Source organism: Betta splendens, chromosome 21 (genome assembly GCF_900634795.4).
Source record: "Betta splendens chromosome 21, fBetSpl5.4, whole genome shotgun sequence".
Classification (NCBI taxonomy): domain Eukaryota; kingdom Metazoa; phylum Chordata; class Actinopteri; order Anabantiformes; family Osphronemidae; genus Betta; species Betta splendens.
This window is the reverse complement of record NC_040899.1, coordinates 17,902,814-17,928,785: the sequence shown is the minus strand read 5'-3', so window position 1 is coordinate 17,928,785 and position 25,972 is coordinate 17,902,814. Positions and strand designations below refer to the sequence as shown.

Here is a 25,972-nt window from a genome sequence, read left to right as displayed (position 1 = left end):
CCCAGCAGACACTTGCTACGACATCCCATTTGAATGTTTGCTCCATCAACTGGCAGACGATGGCAGTTTATGCGCCAAGATCAATCCTGAGCTCGCCTTAGGACGCCTTAGGACAGGGGATATAAATATCCCCTGCCTTTCTAACTACAAGACCTTTGGAAACCAATTCTAAATATCACTCGAGCAAAAAGATAGAGATAAACATGTATGCCATAATTATTATTATACTTAGTACGACAATTCTACTTCCGCCTCTCGAGGAGTGCAGACGTGTTTTCTGTCTGCTCCCACTCTACTTTTGCTTGCAGTGTCCTTGTCTTGTCTCTTCTAAGCACCCTGATCTGCTATTCTGAAAAAACATTTTTGAACATGGAGCTAATCAACTGGTCACTCAGCGCATTGGACAAAGCTTTTTCACAAAGAAAAGAATCTCCGTGAGAACCTCTCTGCCCCTCGGGGACTCTTGACCCCAGCTACGTGCGGGACTCGTGGGATTCCACTGTCCATCGAGGATGCAGAGGATCTATTCATATTTTGGACTTTGATAACAGGGCTACTAGCTTTGGTGGTGCCCTGCTTTATCGGAAAATTGAAAAATCTGCGACCGGCTTATTGGCATGTCCACCGGCCGTCGAGTTACAAACGCCGGTGGGGGCCATGGTTACTCGGCTGACAGAATTACACCAGAGGATGGCCCAGATTGAAGGACTGATCTGTAACAGCTCAGCACGTTCAGATGCCCGGATTGCAAGACTGACCAGTAAGGAGGAGTACAAGAGACAGATAATAACATCTGCAGCCAGACTGAACACTTGGTTCAGTGATGACAGCCTTGTCCGACAGGCTTGAAGAGATGTCACGGGTAACCCATGGTCCCACAAGAGGCGATGAAGCCCTGAGTTCTGATCAAATGGAGTATTGATCTAGACGAATTAGTCATGGATTGTTAAAATGTTTAAATGTATTATTCTGTCCCTTCTCCCTTTCACCCTCCCTTCCCGGGTCCAATCTAGCTCACCAGCTGTGCCTCTATCTATCCTCTTCCCCTGTTGTGGCTCCCTTTAAGGACAACTGTTGGGCTGGCATGTAAACATCTTGGTCGGCCTCGGTCACACTTCTATAAACAACACTTCACTACACTGATGCAGATAATTCAATTCAATTCAATTCAATTTATTTATATAGCGCCAAATCACAACAAAGTTATCTCAAGGCACTTTACAAAGTAAGGTTTAAGACTACAACTAAACCCAACAAATCCCACATAGAGCTAGCATTTAATTTGATAGCAACAGTGGAGAGGAAAAACTCCCTCCCTCTGAATGCCGTATTGTGATGGACAGCTTTGCTTTAACAAAAGGAGTATATATAAAATAGCCGCTGAAACCAAGCAAATCTGTTAAGTAAACAATCAGAACAAAATAAATAGGCAGGGATGTACCTTAGGCTAACACATTCATAATTAAACAACTGTACTGTGGTTTACCTTGGAGATTAATACTAATACCAATAATAGTGTTAAGGTATGTGCACATACTCATACAAACATATACATACACATATGCATTGTTATACATATCCCATACTACCTAATAAAAGTCATGACATACGACACCACAATTTCCATATTCACACATTATTGATATTGGTAGTGATAAGTATCAGTAATACTTACAGTTGGATTTGGAAAGTGTCCCACTACAAGGTTAGTAAGGCTGTAGCTTGATATTATTCACCCAAAGGGTGAGGCAGACGTTGGTGCATGAACAATGTCACTTGTGGAAGCCAGGGTGATGTGAGGGGCTCAGCCACTATGCCCATCCAACAAGCAGAGGAAAGAATCCCAGCAGCCAGGGAGCCCACACACCTTCAGTTCCAGGAGGGCAGGTGTTGCGACCCAAGCCGCCCACACAGAGCCCCCCAGGCAGAGCTGCAGCAGCCACAGAGACAGCACCCGAATACTTACAGTTGAATTTGGAAAGTGTCCCACTACAAGGTTAGTAAGGCTGTAGCTTAATATTATTCACCCAAATGGTGAGGCAGAAGTTGGTGCATGAACAAGGCCACTTGTGGAAGCCAGGGTGATGTGAGGGGCTTGCCCATCCAAGGAGGAAAGAATCTTAGCAGCCAGGGAGCCCACACACCTTCAGTTCCAGGAGGGCAGGTGTTGCGACCCAAGCCGCCCACACAGAGCCCTCTCTAAAACTCCCTCTCTAACGAGGAAGAAACCTCCAGCAGAACCAGGCTGGATGTGGGCGGCCATCTGCCTTGACCGGTTGGGGTGAGGGGATAGAGAGAGAGAAAAGCACAGCAGCAACAACAAGCAACAACAGAGCACAGGCAGGATCGTTGGACCAGGGACTGGATACAGGCAGGATGGTTGGATCCACAGAGAGAGAGAGCAGAGAGTGAGAGAAGCACAACTACTGGAGAGAAAGAGGTTAGTTGAACATAGAACAATGATGGTAGGTTATTGGACAGAAGAGGTAGAAGGAAACAGAGGAGCTCAGTGTATAAATTAAGTCCCCCAGCAGTCTATGTCTATTGCAGCTTAACTAAGAGATGGTTCCTGTGACTAACAATCATTGTCAGTGACCTGAACCATCTCTAACTGTAAGCTTTATCAAAAAGGAAGGTTTTAGGCCTGATCTTAAAGGTGGAGAATGTGTCAGCTTCTCGAACCTGAAGAGGGAGCTGGTTCCAGAGGAGAGGAGCTTGGTAGCTAAAAGCTCTGCCTCCCATTCTACATTTAAAGACTCTAGGAACCACAAGTAGACCAGCGCTCTGAGAACAAAGTGTTCTGCTGGGAGCATAAGGAACTATGAGGTCTTTAAGATAAGAAGGAGCTTTATCATTGAGTACTTTGTAGGTGAGTAGGAGAATTTTGAATTCTATCCTACATTTTACAGGCAGCCAGTGCAGAGAAACTAATGTAGGAGAAATGTGATCTCTCTTTCTAAGTCCTGTCAGAACTCTGGCTGCAGCATTTTGAAAAAGCTGTAGGCTTTTTAAGGAGCTTTTAGGACATCCTATGAGTAAGCAGTTACAGTAGTCCAGCCTAGAGGTAACAAATGCATGGATCAGTTTCTCTGCATCGCTCTGAGAGAGGATGCTTCTGATTTTAGCTATATTTCTAAGATGGAAGTAGGCGGTTCTGGAGATTTGTTTAATGTATGATGTAAAAGAGAGATCCTGGTCAAAGATGACACCAAAGTTCCTCACAGTAGAATCTGAAGCTAATGTTATGCCATCCAGGGTGGCTATCTGACTCAATAGTGTCTCTCTCAGATTTTTAGTCCCAACAATAAAAATGTCAGTTTTATCTGAATTTAGTTGAAGGAGGTTCCTGGGACATCCAGGATTTGATGTCTTTCAAACAACCCTGAATTTTGACTAGTCGATCTTTTTCATTTGGTTCCAAGGACAGATGATGAGCTAAGTATCATCTGCGTAACAATGAAAATTAATAGAATGTTTTCTAATAATCGCACCTAGAGGAGACATGTATAGACTAAACAGAATTGGACCAAGCACAGAATGTCATGATTCATGTTTCTTAGTCACATTTTCTAGTCACATCCGGTTTTATTTTTGTTCTACTTCCTGTCTAGCACTCATATCCAGTTATCCAGCTTCACTTCCATTTCTTGTTAACCTCACCTGTGTTTCATCAGCCATTAATCATTTAGTATTTAAGCACCACCTCTAGCCACCTCTAGTTCCCTGCCACATTGTCTACGTTGATTACTCACTAGCATTCCAGCATTTCTTGTACTTGTGCCTTGTGTTTTGACCTTGCTTCGCCATCGACCCTGCTCTCGCTTTGCCTATGACAATCCAGTGCCGTAAGTTGACCAACGTCTATACCTTGACCTCGCCTCTGCCTGCTCCTTGTCGGATTCTGATTGCTACCAGCCCGTGTATGACCTTTGCCTGCCTGACCTTGTTCATTAAACTTCTTATCATAACCAAGCCAACGCTGTGCTTTTGGGTCCTTCCTCCATCGTCGGTTTGTGACAGAACAATCTGGCCAAACATGGACCCAGCCGGCGCCAAGTCAATCAAGACCGAGCTGCAAGCCCAGAAAGCGCGGATTCGCACCCAAGAAGAAAGAATCACCACCATGCTTCAGGAACTTTCCAGATACGCAGCTCGCCAGGAAAGTCTTATGACTGCGTTCGGAGAACAACTGGCGGTACTTACCCAGCCAGTAAAGCCAGCTCCAGCTGCGGTCGCCGCTGCAACACCCACGCCGAGCCCAGCCGCTCCACGGCGGAGTGGCAAAATAACTCAGCCTGTCTAGCCTCGTTCACAGCATTCTTAAAATCTATGTATTTATTGTAGCTTTCTGGTTTAATGTATTTGTAGCACTTTGACAATCGTTTAAAATATGAAGTACATTTTTAACGGTTCATGCACACGCTTTATTCCTGCTACATAATGCTAAAGAATTGGACCTTGATATCTAGGTAAGGTGTCTGTAACTTTTCATGCCAAAAAGCTCTGTAGATCTCCCACACGGCCCATCTGAAAACGTGTGTTTTAAGCTCTCGTGCACAACGCTCTGTTTTAGGGGTGTGTCGCAAGCGAAGTTGATCGCCACACCCCTTTGAGGAAACGCATAGCCGTGATCCACCCCAGGAATCAAACGTCACGGTCACTGAATCCACTGTAACAGCGAAACTGACTCCCTCGTACTCGTAGTGGATTTCAACCATACTGCATGTTTCATCCAGAATGTGGTGGTTACACTTCGACTGGCACAAGGTACGTCTAACTGGCAATTTCACATTTAATTTATTTTATTGATTTATATAATACGCAACTTGATTAGCAGGTGCTAATACTAATACTAATGGTTGCCAATATGCAGCCTGAAATAATACAACAGAATATTCATAACACAACTACAGCCTGTTTGGGAGCATAGCTTGATAAACTAATATAAACTCATTTTTACACGTTTTTTTCTTTCTCGTGCTGCTGCTGTGTCAAAGTAATTTCTCCATAATGGTATCTTCAGCTGCTTATATTTTGCCGTATTTGTCTGTAGTTAAGTGCCAATGTGGGAACAGTGAATGCCTACAGAGGGATGGTGTTACAGCAACTCTTGCTGTCAAGATATTGCATGTGTTTAATACTTTTATTAATGTGACATGGTATTTAAAATTAAAATTTCGATAAATCTTACCTCAAGACGCCTGAACCAGTCATGTACTGTATGGTTGATGATCCAGGACTGGAGTCAGTATGATTGAATGTGTATTCATTACAAAAAGCATTTAATATACAGTATATCAGACAATTACACATGCATGGAATAAATCAGTATCTCAGAAATTCATAAGAAATCTTAGAACATTTTACTATTTACAGATTAATCATAATGTACTTGTGAACTCTGGTTTACAAACATAGTTTTATTTCTAAATACACATTGATCTAATATATTTTTAATTGCTTTTAGTAAGGTGTATGATATATCAAGTGCTAAAATATAACTAATAGAAATGTAGTTTTTGTTTTTTTCTTCATAAATTTGACAGTACTATGTCTATGTATATCTCAAGTCGTTTCAGGTATCTACAGAGGCAGCCGTTGAAAGTGTCTACCCCCACCGTGATTTGGTCTTGCATCTGCCGCGTCAGCGCCCAGTCTGCACTGCGTGAAGAGTGTGTTACGTCCTTTTGGCCTGTAGGTGGCGATTGACTCCCACTTTTGGTCCTAACATTGTATTTGACTATGTCATATAGCCTCTTGTAGAACAACCAATGATCAGGTCTTGGGTGGCCTAGTGGTTAAGTTGCATGACTGCAAAACTTTTTGTCCAGGGTTCGAGTCTGAGTGGAAGCAGTCTTTTAATTTTAATTATTAGAAAAACAGCGTCTCATCATCCTCATGTGACTCACGAGATGACAACATTGTATTACTTAGTGCATGGATCGCCAAGACCATGAACCGCTGGTCGCCTTATAGTATTTAGTATAGTTATGAACGTAAGTAAGTTATGGCAAATTATGGCAGTTTAAAACCGAAAATAAGAAGCTAAAGGGTGCGCCCCCACGTGCAGCGTTCGATTTGTGGCAGACAAGCTACTGTAACCCTGATTTCTCGCTGTTGGTACGGGCTACAATTTATTTTTACGTGGTATTCTTCTTTAATGCACCACACGGCAAGACAGTACTTCACATGTACAGTTTATCTTCACGCCGCTCTTACCCAACGAGCGTCACCTCTTTCCTGTCCCCCGTCAACAAGGGCAGGTAGGAACTAATGTTAATTACAAATAAAATCACAGTAGCTGAAATGTCACGTTTACCAAACATAAAATAAAAAAATAAAAAGGAATACTAACTAAGGTTACACTACAATTTAAAAAAGTGAATAAGGATGATTTAGACCAGGGGTTGGCCACCAGTAACACCCACGTTTTCAATGAAAAGAAAAAACACTGGGAGCCGCGGAGGGTGGCAATATTATATTATTTGAGAACATTCAACATTTGTTTTTTAATCCAAAGAAGACATAAAAGTCAGGGCTCAGAGGTTGTATTTTACATTTTATTGACAGAAGATCATAGCAATTAACAGCAAACCTATTCAGTCCTCATTCTCTTTTATATGGAATACGAGCAACGATCAAACGTAAGCGTCATATTACACCTTGTAAAACCATAAAAACTGTTTAGACAAAACATTGTCAAGGCATTGACAAGGACAGCTAACCCGCTTTTCTCTGCTTCAAACAGCTGCTGTAACTGAGAGCACCCCGTTCGGCATTGCCAGTCAATCTGGAAACCCATTCATTGGTTCGGACGCTTTAAGGTGTGTGAACTAGGGAGGAGACGGCAGCAGCGACTGAAGAGCGACTGAATAGAGTTGATGTCTTCCCCGCTGACAGGCACATTCATTTGATAATGCACTTACCTTGGCTGACAGTTCAGTTGAAAAACACACTGAATCTTTACAAACCGTCCCTGAATAACATCTATGAACAGCAGTTTCTTCCTTGATTATCCATGATTATTATGAAAGAAGCACAAATCATCGCCAGTCCAAATTGTGCGATTAGATTATTATTACTGTGTTTACAATAAAGGTGATAAATAATAATAATAGTATTTTCAATTTAAAATGCACTGCATATTTTAAACGAATGTACTAGACCTGCAGCTGATCACACCGCCCAATGCTGCCCAGTCTCCCATGGAGCTTTGTCCCAGAGCTGAAGTATTTCTCACCTGCTGATCGAATAGTAGCAACACATTAGCATGTCTAGTCGCCTCTACGGAGGAGGGGGGAGGGGTGTGTAGTTTGCCTTTGCGACTGTGAGCAAACATGAGACAAACAAAAGCTTGGTTGAACTCAGATGGAGCTCTCTGCTAAGACTGCTGCGGATGAGCTTTGATTAAAAGTTAAAAGCAGAGGTTTTTTGTTTTTCGTTTTTCTCTAAATGAAAGAAACAGTTTTAAATCCAATTCCGTGTGTTTTTGTTAAAACTATTTTTGCTCGATTTATTGGTTTGTAAGGCGGTGCATTTATTCAAATCTGTTTGCCGCCCATAGCAAAAGAAAGGAGAAGCCGGTGAAGGTGGATGGATGGATGGATGGATGGATGGATGGATGGATGGATGGATGGATGGGAAATCAAAGTTTTGAAACGTACACGGGCCGAATAAGTCACATCAGCCACTCATTCAGTTACAATAACAAGCACAGTCAAAACAAATTCTCGCTACATCTCGTGCGCCACTCCCCCGTTTCTCTCGTAGCCCGCATTTGCACATCCATACATTTGTGTATTGGTCACTCTCTGTCTGGACACATGACTCACGTCATGACTCACAAACACGTCACGTGTTTGTGTAAGAGTTTGACGTCTCCACCAAATTAGAAGCAGAGGTAACGAGAGAACGACTTTTTTTATGTTTTCTGTTTGTCTTTAAATAAAAACTCCAGTTCCTTGTCTTTTGGTAAAAAAACAAATATTTTTGCCTGGTTTATTGGTTTGTAAGGCGGTGCTTTGATTAAAATACGTTTGCCGCTCATCGTAAGAGAAAAGAAAACGCATGAAAATGTTGAAACGTACACAGCTGATTAAGATTGATCTCAGCCACTCAGTTACAATGACACAATGACAGTCAAAACAAGTCAAACTGCAGTTCTGCAGACACAGAGTGAACGCGTATGAACAAACATGTTGCCGTAATGCATTGCTGTAGATCTGCTGATTTCTGGCATCCTGTCAAAATTTCGATCGACAACTGCAAATTAAAACAAATTCCTAGGATTATTACAGTTATTTACGTAAAATCTACGACTATTGGAAAACATTCATTAACAAGTTATGGAAGATTAAAACCTAAATAAATAGTCGCAGATGGACTGCGCTCTACGTCTTTACTTGGCCATGCGCATTCAAATTATATTAATTAAACCGCAAAGCATAATCATGGAATTATGTGGTATGTATGGGACGTCTGCTATTTAAAGACACAAAAAGCAGGGGAGAAAAAAATTGCATAGTAAAAGCAATAAAAACGGAAAAAAAACAGTCATTCACCTTAACAACTGGACTAACGGAGGATATAGGAATCGCACCGCAGAATGACTAGTCATGGATGTTTCAATTTGAATGCAACAATATTTATTTGATGTTGGGCTTTTAATCAACGCTGCGCCACCTGGTGGTTAAAACGAGACTAGCGTCCTGATTTTTTCCCGCCGGCTGCAGGATTAAAAATCTTCAGTCAGCGACGCACTCACTGCACCGTGGCGACGCATCGGTCCTGCAGTGAAAACGCTAATCACTTTGAACCGCTAGCACTGTAGCCTAAAGAGGTCTTGTCAGCTGGTGCTGGGGATTTCTAGGGTGAAGAGTCCAAGTTGTCATCCCATCTTCCCTGGTCTGGATCAGGGCAGTGTTTCCTGAGGGACAAGGCACCTATGTTGGACTTAGACCACCTGTGAAATACCTAAATTATTGTTTTCGTGGCAATACCTCAATAAAAGTTGATATATAACACATTTGTCTGTTTTCCCACATAAAAAATAGTTCAGTGAAACAGCAATAATCAAAGCCAACTTTATTGTTAACAAATGCACCAGCACTATAATGCTGGATAAGTTACCTTCACAGCTCAATTTGCAGACCACAAAATGAATGGGTAGGATTCATAGTTATGTTGAAAGCATAGTTTTTGTAGTGGAACAGGTACAGTCATGGGCAGTTGGCTGGGGAAATGTGAGGATCTTTTTTGTCTTCATCGAGTTTTGGAAGACATTGGAAGCAGTGCAGCTGCTGTACAGATAGAGGATGCAGCTGTTTTCCTTGACACGTTACCTTCCTAGAAGGTATAGAGAATAGAATTGTAGATTAACAAAATGTCCAATATTTCCTATGTATCTCACAACCTTCACAAATGTAAACAATATATAGAGGTAGTTAGATCAGTTGTAATGGTGTTTGGAGCAAACACGTTTTCAACTTAGCTTTTATAATGCTGGTTTGTTAAATCTTGGCATGGCATCAATGACCTCCTTTCTATCAGGTTGCTCCTATTCTGCTCAGAGCGCCGGTGGGACGCCGCGTGTCCACAGCCTGCAGTGGCGTCAGATTGAGAAACAACCTCCTCGCGTTTTAGTAGCTGGGATTCGCCAGCCTGTTTAAAAAAAAAAACAATGTCATATTTATACTTAGCTGATTAGATAAGCAACACTTATGAGTACACAGCAACAACATACATGTTAATATTACATAAAACTTGCCATAACCCATATTCACAGGTCTACTTGGGCTACGACATACACACAACAGGCTCGGTAGTAATTAGACACACAGCTGACTCTCACAACTTACCAAACCCAAGTTGTAGTAAACGTCATGTGGAGGCTAGCGCTAGCCGCTAACACTGCGCTACCATCGCGCTAGCAGCTAACATGACGCTAGCAGCTAAAATGTGAGCTGAGTGAACGACCTCAGTACCATATATCACACGATTCGGACCGGACGAATGCTGGAGAGGCTTGGAATCATCCAAATTGCATGGCAGCACCTTGCAACACTGTCTCTCTCTGTTGCTGTAGCTGTTAGCATCAACTGTTCTAGCCATTAACATTCCTTACACAGGAGGAAAGCTAGGTGGAGAGCTGACACACTCTCCACCTTTTAAGATCAGGCTTAAAAACTTACTTTGTGATAAAGCTTATAGTTAGAGATGGTTCAGGTCACTGGCAATTATTGTTAGTCACAGGAACCATCTCTTAGTTAAGCTGCAATAGACATAGACTGCTGGGGGACTTAATTTATACACTGAGCTCCTCTGTTTCCTTCTACCACTTCTGTCCAATAACCACCCATTATTGTTCTATGTTCAACTAACCTTGTCTCTTTCTCTCCAGTAGTTGCGCTTCTCCCCCTCTCTCTCTCTCTCTCTCCCCCACTCTGTCCTCACCTACAGGTATCATTGAACTCAAAGTTGATGTCTGTGATGGGCAGCTACGGATCCAACCACCCTGCCTGTGTCCAGTCTCTGGTCCAACCATCCTGCCTGTGCTCTGTTGTTGCTTGTTGTTGTTGCTGTGCTTTTCTCTCGCTCTATCCCCTCACCCAAACCGGTTGAGGCAGATGGCCGCCCACATCCAGCCTGGTTCTGCTGGGGGTTTCTTCCTCGTTAGAGAGGGAGTTTTTCCTCTCCACTGTTGCTGTCAAATTAAATGCTTGCTGTATGTGGGATTTGTTGGGTTTAGTTGTTTACGGTCTTAAACCTTACTTTGTAAAGTGCCTTGAGCTAACTTTGTTGTGATTTGGCGCAATATAAATAAAATTGAATTGAATTGAATTGAATTATTAGATTGCAGACGTACATAGTCCGCCAAATTTGAAACCGATAATAATTATTATTATTAATATTTGTTAGCTTTATCGTAAACACAGCATTAAATGCACAATTTGGACCTGCAATGATTTGTGCTGGGCGGCACGGTGGTGCGGTGGGTAGCACTGTCGCCTCACATCAAGAAGGTTCTGGGTTCCTCCCACAGTCTTCCTCCCACAGTCCAAAGACGTGCATTAGGTTGATTGGACTCTCTCCATTGCCCGTAGGTGTGAGTGTGTGTGTGAATGGTTGTCTGTCTATGTGTTGCCCTGCGATGGACTGGCCCGTCCAGGGTGTACCCTGCCTCTCGCCCATAGCCAGCTGGGTTAGGCTCCGGCACCCCCGTGGCCCCTGTTGTGCCAATAAGCGGTTTAGAAAATGGATGAATGATCAGAAAAAGCACAAGAAGAAGTTTCTTCAAGGAAGAAACTGCAGTTCATAGATGTTTTCAACTGAACTGTCAGCCAAGGTAAGTGCATTATCAAATGAATGCACCTGTCAGCCGGGAAGACATCAACTCTGTTCTGTCGCCCTTCAGTTGCTGCTGCTGTCTCCTCCCCACTTCACACAACTAAAGTGTTGTAACCGCTTTCAGATTGACCAGTGATGCTGCACCGGTTGATCTTAGTTACAGCAGCTGTTTAAAGCAGAGAAAAGCGAGTTAGCTGTCTTTGTCAATGCCTTGCCAATGCTTTGTCGTCTGTTCTTAAATAATATATATCCACCCCCGGCAGCTTTTTTGTTTTTTTCGTGGAAAATGTGGGTGAAATGTGGGTGTTATGGGTTGCCAACTCCTGGTCTAGATCATCCTTATTCACTTTTTGAAATTGCAGCAGCTTGTCTGCGACAAATCAAACGCTGCATGTGGGAGCACGCACCACACAGTAAAGCTTGATCTGTGTAAGCATGCAGCTGCTTATTTTGGTTTTAAACTGCCCGGGACAAAAAGCTTTTATAGCTCTGTGATAACCACTACACTACCCAAGACTCATACAGCAGTTTTCCCACTTGAGCATATATAAAACTGTGTAACTACAACAAGGGACTGGGAGCCGATTACCACCTACAGGCCAACAAGACGTAACACACACTCTTAAATTAGGTGATAATGTAGGCCAAATGGAAACAAACACAGTAGAGGCTGACATTTTTAATTGCTACCACTGTACTTGAGTATAATTACAAATCTAAACGAAGAAAACTTATTTCTTATACTTGTGAGTAGAAACCAAGTATACCTGATCACTTAAAACAAGTATGCAAATATTGTACTTGTATGTACTACTTTTTGCCAAGGGTTGTATTGTCACATTAATTTTAAATAGCCAGAACCCAGACAACCTCCAAAGAAATTTAAAGGTAAACTTCATCATCAAGGTCCATCAGTGTCAGATTGCACCATCTGTTGTTGTTTGAGCCATAATGGATTTCATAGTAGTATGACCAAGGAGGTAACCAAATCACAAAAAAGCCAGACTGGAAATAGCCACCTTGTATGTTGATCAGCCACAAAGCTTCTGAGAGGAGGACAAAACTGGAGCTTTTTGGCAAAGCACATCAGCTTTATGTTTACAGAACAAGAAAAGAACACTGACCCTACTTTGACACATGGAGCAGGCTTGGTTATGTTCTGGGGCTGCTCTGCTGCCTCTTGAATCTGTGCAGGGTCCAATGAAATCTCAAGACTATCAAGGCATCTTGAGAGAAATGTGCTGCCTAGTGTCAGAAAGAAAAGAAAGAAAGACAAATAGGTCATGACCCAAAGCACCCAGCTAAACACCCAATAATGGACTAATCTAATGTGGACTCTACAGTGAATCCTTTTGAAAATCTATGGAAAAGGCTGAAACCTGCTAACTGACAAAATTGTTGAAAAGTTGACAGGCGCACATCTGACTGACAGTTACAGAAATTGTTTGGTTACAATGGTTGCAAAAAAATATTAAGTTAGATAGAGATACCATCATTTTGTCCAGACCTGCTTCATTTGTTTGTTTTTTTAATTATTCTGTTGGGCCACATCCATCCATCCATCCATCCATCCATCTCCCACCCCGCTTAATCGCAGGGGTGCCGGAGCATATCCCAGCTGGCCATGGCGAGAGGCGGGGTACACCCTCGACAGGTCGCCAGCCCATCGCAGGGCAACACATAGACAAACAAACATTCAGAAAACCCAGAGAGAACCCATGCGGACACGGGGAGAACATGCAGAGAATGGCACCTGGGCCGCCTCAAGGAATCAAACCCTTCTCGCTGTGAGGCGACAGTGCTACCCACCGCACCACCATGCTGCCCCTGTTGTGCCACAATCAAACAATTTTCTAGGGTTAATTTTCAGTAAATTTGGTCAGTTTCAAGTTATAAGTAGTTTTTCATGACCATTGTGGGTTTTACTTTTATTAACCGGGGTTCTTACAATTTTGAAGAATTCAACTTCCCATAGCCTTACTGTATATTACAGCAAATTTACAGATGTTACTGCAGGTTCATTAATAACAATCTGAATAACAACAATAAGAACTACAAACATTTACACTGTCGGCCATGTTGAAATATTTTCTGACCAGTTCTGTTCTTGGTTTTTGAATAATGCATATCCAGTGTGAATTGTGGAAATATGCTGGGAATCCACATGTGCTGTAAGAAATGCATCACTTTTATATGTTCTGATTACTACAGTATGATAACAAAGACATCCCCACAGTATGAAACTCAGCAGTTCAGATGTACAATAAGCCGGCTTCCTTCAAATCAAAAAGCTGACTGATTCTCTCCTGTCTCGGCACGAACAAAATAACAACAAATACAAAAGGGAAACAAATCAGATGAAAGACTTTACATGACTGTGGCTCATGGTAACTGAGGAGACCTTCTCTCAGTTTGACAGAATAGCGCAAGCTAACATATTGAACCTATTGAATTGCATAAAGTAAAGGTCAGATCTGGAACTCATTGGCAGAAGGGAGCCCACCTTTAACCTGCTCCGCAGCTCTTTATGCATCAATTTTTATTCAGCAAACATTCCTGTGTGACAGTTGACCTTATCTCAGCACCCTGAAATATGGGCATAAAAGCAAATTGATAGAAAGCAAATTCATTTTTATGAGCTGTACTGTAATATGTTAAGTTAATCCCCATCTAAATGTCAGGTGAAATGCTGGTTGAGGATTTTTCTTTTGCACATGGCTAGTGTTCTAAATAATATGTTCCACCTGATGTGGCTCAACCCATATAACTGAATCTAATAATGTTGTTGATACACACCATAAGCATTATATGGTGCATTAAAAGCATTAAAATATATATATTTTTAATTTGTTTATTAAGTTAATTTGCATAGCACTGTAAATTATGTAGATCATTTAGAAATGTAGAAATAGAAAATCAATAAAGCTTACATTTTATTGTGTTGCATTGTTACAAATTGTAGTTTTTATAAGGACAATACATTGTTATATACAGGTGGCTCATAAAAACACAATTAGATTTTACAATTGCACATTTACAGTAATGTTTATCACACAGGCTCTTTACCATAATTTATCATTGGTCACTAGTGTCCATTGACAACTGTGAGAATTTTAGTGAAGTAAAATAACAACTGATGAATGTTTGGTCCACAGCAACTTTGCGATCATTCCCTTAATATGATTTATAGGCTCATTATTTTCTAGTTAGAGTTGAAAGATTTAAAACAGCGGACAAAGCTGAAAATTAATGAGTATAAGTCCATGAATTAAAAAAAGTGTAAAAATTACAGAAATAATGTACTACTTGGCCAATAATCTACCACAGAAACAACAACACAACATAATGTCACTGAAAGGGAGATTATGCTCTATTGGTCTGAAGCTGTCAGCAAATATAAATGTCATGAATTATGGGTTAATCACTCGAGTAACGAGGTTGGGTATATGTTAATTTTCTTCTACCTCCTACTGTAGATGGGTTCAAGTCTGGTTCAAGTGGATCCATGAGCAATTTTACAGCAAAGGCAGGCTTCCCCAGTGAGACACAACACTTTGATATTAAAACTACAAATACATCCAAGGCTGTTAAAATCGAAATGTCAAAGCAACCGGAGACTTTTCTGTGGTCACTTATCTAATTTTCAATCACATTTAACTAATTTCCATGTCTGCTTCAAATTCCAATATTCATTGGATCTTAGTATAACATGGATGGATTCCCACTGGAAACAGGGATGAATAAGAAGCAAAGAAGGAAAAACACATCCAACAACCATCTCCACTGCTACAACAAACAATCACAAGAACACCCATACAGAATCTTCACCTGTGTTCTCAGTGGAGTCTGTACGATAACATAAAAGGGGGCTGTTGGCATTTGTTCATTTCCAACAGAGCAGGAGCAGCATGTGTAACTGATGCTCTGTAAACAATATTTGATATAGGGTAGCTTCTAGAAGAGACACGTTTGCTTCATCATCTTTTTTTGCCTGCAAACTTGCACCATGTTTGAAGGCAGAGGTTAGCAATGTCTGGAACAACTTAAAAAGCAGCTCCACTTGACTTGAAATCTAAGCTGAGGCAGATGTTTTGTGGTACAAATGCTGTAGGCTCTCTGTAGTATTGATGTTATGAATGTGTCAAAAGCTAGACTGATTTAGAAATGATAGACTAATTAATAACAGAAATTAATATTCCCAACTATTGCTTCTGGGTAGTCCTTTTATGTTATGGTTCAAAACATTAATTATTCACACAAGTTCTTTGGACACATAGGGACATCTAGGGACATGGAATGTCACGTCACTGGGGGGAAAGGAGCCTGAGCTTGTGCAGGAGGTCGAGCGGTACCAGCTAGAAATAGTCGGGTTTACCTCCACACACAGCCTGGGCTCTGGAACCCAACTCCTTGAGAGGGGCTGGACCCTCTTCTACTCTTGAGTTGCCTGCGGTGAGAGGCGGCGGGCTGGTGTGGGCTTGCTCATAGCTCCCCAGCTTAGTCGCCATGTGTTGGAGTTTTCCCCGGTGGACGAGAGGGTCACTTCCCTGCGCCTTCGGGTGGGGGATAGGTCACTCATCGTCATTTGTGCTTACGGGCCAAATGGTAGTGTGGAGTACCCAGCCTTCTACATCTCCTACAACCGGAGGAGGAGCTTGGTTCGCATTGCCAGCAATAAGTCAGACCTGTTCTCGGTGCATGTTGGACTTCGGCAGGGCTGCCCTTTGTCACCGGTTCTGTTCATTATTTTTATGGACAGAATTTCTAGGCGCAGCCAGGGGCCGGAGGGGGTCTGGTTTGGGGACCACAGGATAGCATCTCTGCTTTTTGGAGATGATGTTGTCCTGTTGGCTTCATCAGGCCAGGACCTCCAGCGTGCGCTGGTGCGGTTTGCAGCTGAGTGTGAGGCGGCTGGGATGAGAATCAGTTCCTCCAAATCTGAGGCCATGGTTCTCGACCGGAAAAAGGTGGTTTGCTCTCTCCAGGTTGGAGAAGAGTTCCTGCCCCAAGTGAAGGAGTTTAAGTATCTTGGGGTCTTGTTCACAAGTGTAGCGGATTCAAATTATTAATAGTTTGATATTAATGCAGAAACATTAATATACCTCGAAGTTGGGGCACCAGGTTTTTTTTAAAGCTAAAACCACGCTTGTATTAATCTAGTCAACGCCAGATATCAATTCAATGAGTTACCACTCATGGACAACAGTAACCACTTTCTTGTGATAAAACCAAATCAGTCTCTTATGCCGTGAATTCTTGTCGCGGTTCAGTGACCTCTGCTTAAATCTGAAGAGCAATGCACACAAAACCAGATTACTTTTAATGTTTTATTAATCGAACACTACTGGATATATGAATAACATAATATGGAAATACTCAAATAAACAGAATAGAAAATGAGAGAATGATCAGAATGAAATGATGAACAGTGAAAGAATCAATGAGCGAAAACACAAAGAATGGTCAGGACATGAGTGTGTGATGGCTTTGATCAAGCGAAAAGAGTATTTGTCTCTAACTAATTCGAATCTAAGGATAACTAATCAATTTGGAATGTTCTATTTTAGAGCTTTGAGAAACCCCAGAATTCTCAGAGGATTAGAGATGTTCGTCTTGGCTTAGTTTGGAGCTGTAGCCGCTGTGTAGCGTCTCCCGTTACCGGTTGGTTGAGCAGGCGTGCCCTCTCTGGTCCAGGTGCCACGGCCTCTGGGCCAGGAATCGTCGCCCGCGGTGATAATGACGGCTCGGGGTCAGCAAAGTAACAGTCAGCCAGGCTGGACTTTCCAAGGTGTTTCAAAGCTTCAGCGCTACTTAAACTAGCCCAAAAAGGAAGGAATCTAATTTAACTAGTTGGATCAAAAATAGCGAGTCAATTAAGGACTGGTTGTAATAGTTTCAGTTTCGCAGAGTTTCTTGATGACTTTCTAACGTTACAAAAATCGTTGTTCGTTCATGTTTCTAAGTTTAGCTTAGGTTTACAAAATTTAAGAACAAAGGAAAATTAAAGAAAAGTAATGCGACGCAAAAAGAAAAGTTTGAAGATAGGGGATAATCCGATTTGCCTAGGGTGTCACTGGTTTAAATCAGGCATTGAACATCACACAGAAACCAATCTAATATCAAATGAAAACATTTTGTCAACAGAATACAATGACATCTGTTTCATGGAGGTTGAAAGCTCTGGTGCATCTGAACCAGAACTTGTGTCCAAATGAAGTCTCTCGTTCTCTTTGATGAGCACATTCCACATTTTATGGCTGGGGGTCCCAGTTCTGGGAGAGACGGCTTCTTGGTGATAAATGTGACAGCCTGTCCTTTTGGCATGATGGGCAGAGGTTGAATCCTGAGAGATTTACAGGTAGATCAACAACGTGGACTCATGGTTCTTTGATATGGACATTTGAGATGTTGGTGTCAATTGGTGCCTGTGGTGATAGAAGCCAGTCTCCTGTTGTGGAGAAAGATTCAGGGTCCCTTATCTCTGGAGACTGGAGAGGACGTAGAGGCTCTTCAAAGGAGGGAGTTAAGTTTGCATGTCTCTAAGGGAGCGCCCAGCTGGGCGCTCCCTTAGAGATAAGGTGAGGAGCTCTGTCACCCGGGAGGAGCTCGGAGTAGAGTCGCTGCTCCTCCACATTGAGAGGAGCCAGTTGTTTTTTTTTTTTTTTTGTTCTGTCCAGCAGTTTAGCAAGCAGCATATATTACGCTGAATGCCATATTGTGATGGACAGCTTTGCTTTAACAAGAAGAGTATATATAGAATATATGGGGGGGGGGGGTAAGGGGTGCAACCAGCTGCTGAAACCAAGCAAATCTGTTAAGTAAACAATCGGAGCAAAAAAATAAGTAAAAAAATTAATAAGAAGCAGGGATGTACCTTAGGCTAACACATTCATAACTAAACAATTTTTGTACTGTGGTTTACCTTGGAGATTAATACTAATACCAATAATAGTGCTAAGGTATGTGCACATACTAATACAAACATATACATACAATATACATACATATGTGCATTATTATACATATCCCATACTACTTAATAAAAGTCATGACATACAACACCACAAATTCCATATTCACACATTATTCATATTAGTAGTGATGAGTGTCAATAATACTTACAGTTGGATTTGGAAAGTGTCCCACTACAAGGTTAGTAAGGCTGTAGCTTAACATTATTCACCCAAAGGGTGAGGCAGACGTTGGTGCATGAACAATGCCACTTGTGGAAGCCAGGGTGATGTGAGGGGCTCGGCCACTACGCCCATCCAGCAAGCAGAGGAAGGAATCCCAGCAGCCAGGGAGCCCACACACCTTCAGTTCCAGGAGGGCAGGTGTTGCGACTGTCGTGTATTTTGAAGGTCTGACCTTATCAGAGATTTCACACGGACTCAAACTTTTATGCTCAAATTAACAAATGAATTTATTACACATAATGAAATAGTACAATTACAGAATATTCATGAGAGAGGTGGTGGCCGAATTCACCTGGAGGTTCGTCTGCAGAACAAACTGAGAGGTCGAAAAAGGTCAGCTGGGTGACTGCAGCAGACCCTCTGCGAAGCACTCTAAGAAACATCTCCCAATGCCCACTTTTTAAAGCTGTGTTGTTTATGCAACCAGCGAGTGCCTACATGTCCATCGAAAGTCCATGTTTACTCAGCTGCAGAAGTTTATTTGTTTTAGTGGCCAACCTGACACTACGGTCAACTTGACATTTGTTGCAATGGACAGAAATAACTCCATAGGAGGAACAGAATTTACCACAAACTTTCCCCCTCAATGGACAGACAAATGACCATTAAAGCTAAGCCCAATTTACTTTTACCGCCTTAAACCAGTGATAAGCACTAGCAAGGTCCCAACCCATTTTAAGTTTCGTTTAACCTTAGCAATGTGGACACATAAATCAATTAAAATAGCCAAATTTATCCTACTGCTAATACAGGACTTTTCAGGGCAGCCAGCTTGATGACCTCTGAACGTTTCACAGGTGAATCCGGTACCTGCCTCTAAAAATAAACACAAAAACAAATTACTGACAAGTTTACAAACACACTTGGACCCTCATGGCAGGTCAATTAGATGCATTATATCAAACTCATACAATGATTAACCTGACTATCATGAACCATTTTTACTAAACATCAATCTTAGGGTTCTCCATTTCCCCCTCTGATACTTTAACACAGTGGTTCAGATGATACCAGGTGGGAGAGCCTTTAACCAGAACTGCTCTCGAGGTCGTCTTGACCAACATGTTGGGACCTTCTTGTCGGGCATGGTCCCACGTATTCCTGAACCCCTTGATGTACACCGGATCACCAGGTTTCAACTTCAGCTCCAGCTCGTCCTTTGCCTAGGACGTCTCCTTTTGCCTAGGCCCTTTTTTAGCTCCAACAGGTGATCCTCATACGCAGCAACAGTCGGTCATGAAGGTCTGTGCTCCCACCTCGTTCCGCCTTCTATAGGTGTGTTGGTCCGCGCAGCCCCACAATATTAGGTGGGTGAGAAGTCTTGGTCTAGCTGGAATTGGATTAATTGGACTCTCTGTTGGCTCCTTTGGCTCCAGTGGCTCTTCCATCATGGTTGTAGTGGAAGCTGTGGCACTGCACCCTCTGCGTTGTCCTGAGAAGCTCATCTGATGCCTAGCCTCTCTGCTAGCCGACCCAGTTGGTCCAGCTCACTTGTGGCCCTCACACCGAACACAGAGTCACTCGCTTCCAGACTGTCCAGGGCTCCAGCACTCCTCTGCTGCGTCGTCCTCTGTCCCCCTCAGACTGGTGCTCCAGCTGGACCTGAGAGCTGATAGCTGAGAGGCAGAAAGCTCTGCACCATAATGCAGCATAAACCATTTTACAGAGCTAGGGTTAGACTGAATAGAACATATAGTTTACTTTTTATCCCAGGCCGTCATGTAGAAATCAGAAAATCAGAGAATATAAAATAAGCAATTTGTAGCAGGTCAGAAGATAGAAGACCCTCTTCTGATACTGAAGTAACCTGTGGACAGAGGTTAGGGGTAGGAGAGAAATCGGTTCGGTTAGGCATGAAAATCAGTTTAAGCGAGGTGTTTATGCTGACACAGTTTCTCCACCGCTGCTCAGCCTAAAGAGAAGGGTTGAAGTTGTTAATGTGAGCTTCCTGTGTACAACAACACACTGAGATGCAGAATGAAAATGGTTAAACCCTCATTATATAAAATCAACAACAATAAACATCATCGACATGTGTCATGGTCAGTCCATAGAGCATATATCAGTCAGTCATGTCATTGTCATGAGCTCAGGGTTTTTATCGTGCACGTGAGCTAAGAGAGAAACTCTTGCTCTATGAGAACTATAGTTTAGAAAGGCTAGCCTGTGACCTTGTTCTGCTAAATGAGTCAGCAGTGTCACTCAGGGCCCATCAGTGATCCGGAGTTTGATCTTCTTTGACCTCTTCTTTCCTGCAATGGAACAACACAGCACTCCTGCGTTTGTTAATTATCTGTTTTACATAAAAACGTAGGTCACTGGTTGATGCATTAAACACTATTCTGTCAAGCAAAGCTTCATGCAATGTTAGCTTTTTGCGTTCTGCATGTTTTTACAAGCTACACACTGAAATGCAAGGTTCACAGCACTGTTTCATCTCTCTATTGTCAACATTCACACTTTCCCTTTCCTTCACTCCTTGACCTCCTTTCCCCCCTTACATACTGTACCATGCTACCATCTCTTTTTCTCTCACTCCACTAGGAATCCTGCTGAGATCATCTTCTTCGCAAGCTATTTACACTCCAATTCAACATATGAACCGACTGAACCCCAACTTTTGAACCAATAGGCCACCTTCGAATAAGTTCGCCAACTTGGGATGAGACACAACAGAAACAGAATAGAAAAATAGTCCCACAGCAGACGCCACACATACAAGTCTCCTGTCATTCATTTTCATACTTCCCATACACACATACTGCATCCAAGTGATTATACAAATTACTAATTTAGAAAGTGAGGACAATCGAATTGCTAACTTAAGATGGGCACATTAGTACAACCCCTAAAAATCATTTCTTACCCTTACTTATCTATCCTTACTGGGACTTAATAAACTAAGTGAAATTAAGAACCTTATACAGCATCTAAACTTCAAGGTTACACCCTCGATGTCAGCTGACAGCTAAACAAGAAGGATTGAGCTTTAGTAACTAACCTGATTAAGAACACAGAATCACTGCGATAAAACTTATTTAATTCAGGAAGTGCTGTAAATGCATGCACTAAGTGACTCTATGACGAAATTAACGTACAGACTAAATAAGCTGCATTCTCACAACCTATCAGAGATGACACATTAGACATAACACAACCTGTTGAACCTGTTGCACAAAGCAATAAACCTAGAAACACAAACAACCCCACAATCACTACTGCATCTAATTGTAATTTCCCCCGTGACTATCTGAGTCTCTAATGACAACATACTGTAACATCTGTGGATAAAAACTACAACTAAAATATTGTAACTTACTAAAGAAGGTTCATATAAACCCACATACAGCCAAACCTCTTGGAGGATAAAACATAGTCAACTGCTGAGCATCAGGTGAAGCATTTGAACAGCAGAGTGAGTGAATTGGGAACTTTATTTTGAAATAAAGTTGAACTTTATTTTGAAATATTCTCCATACCTCTCCCTTTCCTTGTAAAATTGGAATATTTTATTTTTATTATTATTATTATTATTATTTTTTTATAAGCTTTTGGCAGCTTTAAGGACTGAGTTATTTTCACCAATTCGACTTATTTATTTATTTATTTATTTATTTTTAGATGCTTGTCTGAGTCTCAAAGTACTAAAGTGTGTTGCAAGGTGAGAACACAGATTCAGAGGCCTCCGGCTTTTTGGCTTTTGATAATGTCCATCGACACAGTTCATGTCTGCCAGCCTGCACTGTCTCAGTGGCCCTGCTTCAGCCTCAGCCTTCCTTGGCCGTCCAGGTGGACTCTTGTTCCATCACTGACTTTGCACATGTCCATACCTCCCACACTGGAAGCAGTTCACAGTTTTTCCACAGCAGCCTCGTCCTGCTCCTCGGCCTGGAGGAGTCCCTTCTCTCCTCATAGGAGGTCGTCTTGTCCACCCTCCTGGTAGAATGTACATCACCTGAGGTGTGGCCATGCCTGGTGGTGTAGGTGGGCTCTGAGGCACGCTGGTTGGTTGAGCTCTTTTCTCCCCCTCTTTTCGCTGCTGCTGGTGTGTTGCTTCTTTCACTGCCTCCTTTGCCTGCTTTTGATGCAGCTCAATAGCATGAATCACATGGTCAGTTATTTGTTCTACTGACATGTTGCACAGTTCCACAGTGTCATTCAGATCCTTCTGATACGGTCTTGAAGGCCAGGGCAGATTTTGACGCTTTGCCCCTTTGACCAGCGGAGGACGTCCATCAGAAACCTCATTTACCTGTTCGTCACCCACACACACTGATTCCTCATCTGACCCAGCCCACAGTGATCTACCTGCTCTGTCACGCAGATCACTTTCACTGCAGGAATTTCCAATTGAAATTTTCTGTTTTTAAATAAACGTCGGACAGTTCTAATAACTCATCCCTTTTCACTGCCCTGTCTTTCCCTTCTGGATCAGCTACAGGGTGAACTGGCTTCTTTGTCCTTCCAGGTTTTGTTTCTTCTGCATCCATCTGGGACGCGTCTGAAAGAGACTTGATTATAGTGATCTGATTAAATTGATTATTACAACATTGAGCTGTCTTTTTGCCCATCATTTTTGCACAGCTAATAAAATGCAACACTGCATCACAGATTTGATCTCAACCCACTGCCTCAGATCAAATGTCCCCTCTGTTGGCCAGGGTGACGTAGTTTTATGCGTCCGCTTATTCTATTTCTTCGAATACTTCTGAATCTCCTGAGAAAAGAGTATATGACATGCTTAAATGGACCGACCAGGAATGAATGTTAATGGACTTATTATAGGTGTTTTATCCTACTTACTTATTGACTTATTTGACTTCCTGCTCTGGGCAGTATACAAACACACACACACATTCACACGCACACACATGAGAAGTGAACACGCGAAGAGGAACAAAACTAACGTCTCCGGGCCCAATTTGGAGTCCCAATTCACTCCTCCCCCCTTTTTCTTTTTTAACCAAACCAGGAGGCCGCAATCTGCACACACTCTGTGACCTGCTTGACCAGTCCCAACCACAGTGTGGAAACATCGTTCTAGAATACGCAGATTATTTCAACAAATTTTCCCCAATGTCCACACCGGACACTAAAAAATATTAGAATTACCAAAAATGATAGAATGATCAAAACGTTCAAAAATGTAATCTACACAGCACTTACCCCACGGCTCTCCCCAAACTGTTCAAAAACAAACAAACACACACACGGACACTGAACAGCAAGGCTTTATCTCCCCCGTTACACACACACACACACTCTCTGCTCCAAAGGACCAAAAGGGAACGCACACTGTCAATTATTAACACACACTCAAGGTTTTTTACAGACACAGACTCAAATGTTATTACCTCGACACCTGTTAATTATTATTAACACCACAACAACTTAGCACTTATCACACTATCCTTAAATGCATTAACATATACTAAACATATACTCACCCCAACTTAACTATACTTGCACAATACTGACACATCGCCACACTGCAGTTCAACACACAATAAACAAAAAGCGCTTTTACCGGTTATCCCTATGTTACCAGGCCTCACAAACCTTGGGAAGCTCTACACTTGGATTGATCCGTTCCAAGCTTAATGTAGATTCCCAATACATTACACAAGCCTACAGTGCCTAATAAATTTCGATTCTATCGAGCAGGTCGAATTTTCCAAATTTCACAACCCGTTGCACCGAGGCCGCACTGTCTACCGACGCCGGTACCATACGTCTTCCCCTTTAATTTAACAGCCGCTCAACGAGGTTGTTCAGTGACCCCGCTCAATACCTGGACCAAATTTTCCAGCGTCGACACAGAACTTACACAGCCTTAAATTTATTTTATCCGAATGCAGACTACAACGCCCATACTTTAGATTTTCCAAACGTCGCCTGCCTCAAGTTAACCTACGTAACTTCTAGAGGTCAATAGGCCATGTCATTTTTCCCCAAGCGCAAGATAGCACATACACACAAAGCAGTTGGTTATGCAAAGCCGTTATTTACATCAATATAGGCACAGGTAAATTCTCCACCGCCTCTCTTTGTCTCTCCCACACAGATACTTTACTAGAAGCAGCCAAATCAGAATTTAATGATCAGATTTCTCTAATCTTACCAACATTTGCTCACACTGTCTCGAACACAGAGAATCGTCACGTAAAAGCTTTAAGCGCTATTTACCTTCATTGATGACGACGGCCGTGCGTCCGGGCCAGTCCGGACAAATGTTGGTTCTGGAAACGGCTCCTCAGGCCTGTGTTCGTGACGCCATTTTGTCGTGTATTTTGAAGGTCCGACCTTATCAGAGATTTCACACGGACTCAAACTTTTATGCTCAAATTAACAAATGAATTTATTACACATAATGAAATAGTACAATTACAGAATTTTCATGAGAGAGGTGGTGGCCGAATTCACCCGCTGGTTCTTCTGCAGAAAGAACTGAGAGGTCGAAAAAGGTCAGCTGGGTGTCTGCAGCAGACCCTCTGCGAAGCACTCTAAGAAACATCTCCCAATGCCCACTTTTTAAAGCTGTGTTGTTTATGCAACCAGCAAGTGCCTACATGTGCATCGAAAGTCCATGTTTACACAGCTGCAGCAGTTTATTTGTTTTAGTGGCCAACCTGACACCACGGTCAACTTGACATTTGTTGCAATGGACAGAAATAACTCCATAGGAGGAACAGAATTTACCACACGACCCAAGCCGCCCACACAGAGCCCCCCAGGCAGAGCTGCAGCAGCCACAGAGACAGCACCCGAGACCAGAGCAGGGCCACCGGGGGTCAACGCTGTCCGCCCCATGAGAACCAGGGGCAAACACTCCCCCCGGCGGGAGGGTCGGCCTGAAAGAGTAGAGCCTGAGGACCCACGGTCCGTAGGGAGCCCGCCAGAAGATGCCCCCGTGCCCAGAGTGGGGCCCGCCCCCAGTCCACCACCCCCACACGAGCGGAGCGAGGCCAACCCCATCGGCCCGACCTCATCCCCTGGCGCCACCGCGGCCTGCAGCACAAGGCCAGCAATTGGTGGGGGTCAGCAGAAAAGAGACCACCCAGGCAGACGATCATCGTACCCCGGGCGAAAAACCGGACCCCCCACACTTCAACCGCACCACACGCATACCAACTCACACAAACACAGACGCATACACCCACCACATGTGCAACACACATCTTCACATCAACACATACAAACACCATAGACTCTCTCACAACAAACTAGTCAATCATACGTGAACCAATGCTCTCTCAGATACATTCTCGCGCCCACACCATTCGCTTGGTCACATACGTGGGGAGGGTAGGTCTCCGGCCTGCCGTCCATGTGGCCCCAGGCAGGGACCGCAGCTCCTCCCGAGCCCCGACCAACCCCCCCAACCCGGGGGAGGCAGAGGGCAGCAGAAAAAGGTACCCCAGAACCCTGCA

The 25,972-nt window shown here is 42.8% G+C and overlaps 1 long non-coding RNA gene across 1 annotated transcript; it reads right to left on the bottom strand.

Moving 5' to 3' along the window:
• Nucleotides 1-9,069: 9,069 nt before the first annotated feature.
• LOC129603531 (uncharacterized) lies at nucleotides 9,070-13,977 on the bottom strand. Its single transcript, XR_008693455.1, has 2 exons — nucleotides 12,471-13,977; nucleotides 9,070-9,660 (listed from the first exon to the last, which is right to left on the bottom strand). It is a non-coding gene; the product is annotated as an uncharacterized LOC129603531 (long non-coding RNA).
• Nucleotides 13,978-25,972: the final 11,995 nt, after the last annotated feature.